The following is a 5,664-nucleotide window of genomic DNA, read 5'->3' as shown; positions in this document are numbered from 1 at the left end:
AATAGGCTGCCAAGATGGGATAAAAGGAATTTAATTCACCCCTTTGCCTATAGAAAGGGACCCAAACTAGTTTGGGTTCCTAAGACTAACCCTTGATTTCATTTTGCAAGTCCAAGTGAAGAGGAGCAGCACAAAAATGGTACATGGATAGTGGCTGCTCAAAGCATATGACTGGAAGCAAGAACCAGTTCCTTTCACTTGAGAACCTAAAGGGAGGTAATGTCTCCTTTTGAAATGGTAAGAAAGGTGAGATCATTGGGGTTGGAAAGGTAGGTAAGACAGACTCACATTCCATTGAGAATGTCTACTTGATAGATGGCTTGAAATATAGCCTAATCGGTGTATATCAACTGTGTGATAGAGGTAACTTGGTAGCATTCACCTCTACCAAATGTTTTGTGATAAATCTTACCACTGACAAAATTGTTTTGCAAGGAAAAAGAGTAAACAATATATACATTGTAGATTTGTCCACTCTTTCAGAAAATGAACTCACTTGCTTAAGTGTGTTGGACAATGATCCCCTCCTTTGGCACAAAAGACTTGGACTTGCAAGTCTAAGTCAACTCAACAAATTAGTCTCCAAGGACCTGGTGATAGGACTGCCTAACATCAAGTTTAAGGAAGACAAAGTTTGTGAGGCTTGTGCAAGGGGGAAGCAGGTATGATCCTCTTTTAAAAGCAAGAAAGTGGTTAGCACGACCAGGTCGATGGAACTGGTTCATATGGATCTCTATGGTCCAATGAGAATATTAAGCAGAGGTGGTAAAAGGTATGTGATGGTGCTTGTTGATGACTACTCTAAGTTTACTTGGACATTGTATTAAACATCTATGGATGAAGAATTTGACATGTTTACTGCCTTTGTCAGAAAAACTCAGAAATAACTAGCTAATCAACTAGCATCAATTAGGTTGATCATGGAACTGAATTTGAAAATGCTAAGTTTGCTGAATTTTGTGATGAACATGGCATTGACCATAATTTTTCTGCCCCTAGGACTCCACAACAAAATGGAGTAGTTGAAAGAAAGAATAGGACACTTGAAAATATGGCTAGGACTATGCTTCTTTCTAGTAAACTGCCCCATAACTTCTGGGCAGAAGCAGTGAACACTGCATGTTACATCATTAATAGGTGCATGACTAGACCTCTTATAGAGAAGACTCCCTATCAGTTACTTAAAGGGAGAAAACCAAATATATACCATCTTAGGGAATTTGGATGCAAGTGCTTTGTGCACAATAATGGAAAGGACTCCCTAGGTAAGTTTGATCCAGAAGTGATGAGGGAATAGTCTTGGGATATTCTTCACATAGCAAAGCTTATAAAGTGTACAACAAAAGAACTATGTGTGTAGAAGAAAGTGTACATGTAGTTTTTGATGAATCTAACATTCTTTCTGAGAGACAGGAACATGAAGTTGAAGCTATTGGGCTGGTAAAAGAATTAAGTGAAGTCACAGCCCAAGCTGAAGCTGCACCCGGAGAAGGAACTGGTGATGGAAAAGGTTCTTCCATCCAGGGCAACCTGACAGGGAGAACTGAACAAAGAAGAACTGAATCTAATTCCCAAATGGAACCTGTCCATGATCATGTTCCTCAGCAACAGAACATGGGAGAAACATCAAACAGAAATCAGTTGGTTGTGAAACCTTACAAGTATCAAAGTTCTCATCCCATTGAGAACATAATTATTGATCCAACCTCTGGAATTAAAACTAGATCTCAATTAAAGAATTTGTGTGCTTTTGATGCTTTATTATCTCTTATTGAACCTAAAAATGTTGCTGAGGCTTTGTAGGATGCAGTCTGGGTAAATGCAATGCAAGATGAACTCAATCAGTTTGAAAGGAGTCAAGTTTGGCATCTGGTTATAAGAGCTAAGGACATATCAGTAATTGGCACTAAATGGGTCTTCAAAAACAAACTTGATGAAGATGGAACTGTTACAAGGAACAAGTCAAGGTTAGTGGTTCAAGGTTATAGCCAAGAGGAGGGCATGGACTATGATGAGACCTTTGCTCCAGCTGCAAGATTGGAAGCAATAAGACTCCTCATAGCCTTTGCAGCACACATGGAATTTACTCTTCACCGGATGGATGGGAAGAGTGCTTTCCTAAATGGCTACTTAAAGGAAGAAGTATTTGTCAACAACCTCCAGGGTTTGAAAGCAAGGAGTGTCCAGATCATGTATATAAACTAGACAAAGCACTCTATGGACTCAAGTAGGCTCCTAGAGCATGGTATGAACGACTATCCAAATTCCTGCTTGAACATGGCTACAAAAGAGTTAAGATTGATAGCACTCTATTGAGGGAAAAAGGTAAGGACCTACTAGTGGTACAAATATATGTTGATGACATAATTTTTGGGGCAACCACTGAAAAACTTAGTAAGGAATTCGCTAAATTAATAGGGAATGAATTTGAAATGAGTATGATGGGTGAGCTTAACTTCTTCTTAGGCTTACAGATGAAACAAAACTCAAATGGAACCATGATCCATCAGCAGAAATATGCAAAAGAGTTGATTATGAAGTTTTAAATGGCCGAATCGAAGGAAATAGACTTTCCTACTGCAACAGCTACTAAATTAGACATAGATGAACCTGGTTCCTCTGTTGATAGAAGTTGTATAGGGGTATGATTGGTTCACTTTTGTATCTTACTGCTAGCAGACCTGACATTGTCTTTAGTGTAGGGCTTTGTGCTCGATTTCAAGCAAATCCTAAAGAATCCTACTTAACTGTTGTCAAGAGGATATTGAGATACTTGAAAGCCACTACTGACCTTTGCCTTTGGTATCAAAAAGTTAGTAACTTTAATCTAGTGGGATATGATGATGCTGACTATGCAGGTTTCCTTGTAGACAGGAAGAGAACCTCAGGTATGGCTCACTTTCTTGGTTCATGTCTGGTGTCATGGGCTACTAAAAAGCAAAATTCAGTGGCCATATCTACTACTGAAGCTGAGTATGTTGCTACTGCCTCTTGTTGTGCTCAATTGCTGTGGATCAAACAGCAGTTCATGGATTTTGGTATTGAAGTTGGTTGCATCCCTATTTTTTGTGATAACACTAGTTCTATTAGTATGACTAAGAACTCGTTTCATCATAAGAGAACTAAGCACATAGATGTCAGACATCATTTCTTAAGGGACAACTATGAGAAAGGATTGATCACAATAGAATTTTGTGCTACTGATAAGAAGATTGCTGACATTTTTACAAAAGCACTGAGTAGAGAAAGCTTTGAAAGGAACATGTTAGAACTAGGGATGATTAAGATCACCTAATGAAACCAGTTCAGAATGCACAATGAAAAAAATGAAAAAAAATATTTTTTGTTAGGAAATCTAGAACTTGTGTAAATATCTAGATTAATTTTTGCTCAGTTTCATACTGTAATATACTTCTGTTCCATGTGTTGATATGACTCACTGATCTCTAATAAATTTTTCTGTTTTGGTAAATTGAGGCATGATCAAGAGGATTCTTAGTGAAGAACCTGATTCATCAGTACTTGTTCATCTGACTAATGAGGTATGTTTTTAGCACTTTGCACAATTAGAAATATTAATATTTAATTCATGAGCAGAGTCCTACCTATGATCAAAAACCTCAAAAAATCTATCTTTTTATGTTTTAACTAGTTCTGTCTCTTTTAGAATCCCCACCGCATATAATGCCTAGGATCTAGGGAAGCCTAATCGCTTGTTCAATCGGCAATTTCAGAGTGACTGGACTTCTAATTTACCCCAAAAAGCTGCCGTTAGACATTAATTACACTTCTCCATTTTAAAACAATCATCATCATCACTGCCACTTATAATTCTAAAAACGTCGAATTTCTTTTACTCTCTACTCTTATCTCTTCCAAAAATCCAATTCAAAAATCCTCTTCAAGAATTAGCAGAGATGTCTAACCCTCAAGATAACCCAGGCACTCCTCCACAACCTACCCCCGCTGATTCCTCCACACCTCCACAACCCAACACAACCCCAACCTAGGAGAAGTCGAGTGAACATGCTTGTCGCGCCCCGTTTTCTCGCGAAATCGGGTTTATGACATTTGGGAAGAAAACACGTTCCCTTTTGGGAATTGGGTTTTGAATTGAAGAGTCGCCACCTAATGATTTAAGTGCATTAGGACACTAAGAAGGGTTTGAGTCAAGTAACCATAGATTATCCCAAGGGGAAGGTCTTAGGCACCCCTCAGGATCCACTAGTGTGGTTCCCGTCCAAACTATTGTTGTGACTTAAGTGAAAATAAAACATAGGCAAATGAAACTTCAAGTAAGAGGGGATTTTCACATAATGGTTACAAATAAGCAAAGTTAGAAAGAACGAATGGGATACTAATTTTTCCTTAGAGAAATAGTTTAAAATTTAAAAAAAAAAAAAAGCAAAGAATCAAAGAAACAAAGGGAAGGGGGGTCCTAGGTTTATAAATAATATGGATCACCCCACACAACATCCGGTAATCACTCCTCAGTGAGGGTCTACACGTGATGTTATCGCGTGGTCATCATATCCATATTTACCCTTTCCCACCCCGTTAAGGTATTAAAGCGCGGAATGGTCTCGTTCACTTACTGCATGCTATTACCCGCCCCAATCCTATCAGTCCAGGAGGCAATTAGGACTCTAATCTTAAAGGGAAGGGATATTAGGCTTGTTTATAGTTTCAAAGGCAAAAATTCTAAGGCGACATAGAAAAATACGTATAGCAAGTTGGGGGAAAACACATAAATAAGGGAAGGGTTCAGATAGACCTCCTTTAAACCAAAGAAAGCACATAATTTAGCATGACTTACACATACTATTTAATGGTCTGATTAAACTTAAAGATTGAGGCGGACTGATTTATTACATAGTTCAGATAAGAAGCCAGAATCAGGCCTGCTTGCTGGTTGTAGCTAATAATAATCTGATTCAGTTTATAATTTTAGCCCTAAGGCTTGCCTAGGTGTTGGACGAGGGTCCTATAGGCATGATATCTACTGATTTTAGAAACAATGAAATAAACTGAATACATACTGATTTAAAAAAGTCGTCAGTTGTTAAAGAAAGCTAATTTTAGCAAGAGATCATAAGTTTTGCAACTGATGGTCGTCATTATTATTGGTTTTAGACGTATAAGCAAGTGACAGGACTCAGACTTGATTAATAACTCCAATAGACATGCTTACTATGCGTGTTGATTTAAACCCCTTTTAACAGACATGGTGAAACGCAGAAAACCTATAAGCATGATATCTAGCTGTTAAATTTCATTTTAAAGCCAATGAACATGATATCTAGTTGCAGTTGATTGATTAAGACCTATAAACATGATTGCCTGATGAAGAATGTATATACAGGATTCAGAAAGACCTATAGGCAAGTTTTCTTTGTGCATATGCAAGATTCAGATTTCCAGGTAATTATAGACATGGTATCTATATAAGAGAATGCAGAATTCCTACAGACATGGTATCTATAGGAGAAGTGCAGAAATTCAGAAATGACCTATAGGTAGGATATCCATATGAGAGTGCAGAAATTCAGAAATACACCTATAGGCAAGTTATCTACCCTTCGCATACATAGCTATCCCCTCACTTTTCACTAGCCATTCCCATGAGTTTATTACAAAATTAATACAGCCCAGAATGAAGATAAA

Source organism: Nicotiana attenuata, unplaced genomic scaffold, assembly GCF_001879085.1.
Source record: "Nicotiana attenuata strain UT unplaced genomic scaffold, NIATTr2, whole genome shotgun sequence".
NCBI classification, from domain to species: domain Eukaryota; kingdom Viridiplantae; phylum Streptophyta; class Magnoliopsida; order Solanales; family Solanaceae; genus Nicotiana; species Nicotiana attenuata.
This window is presented reverse-complemented; position numbering follows the sequence as displayed.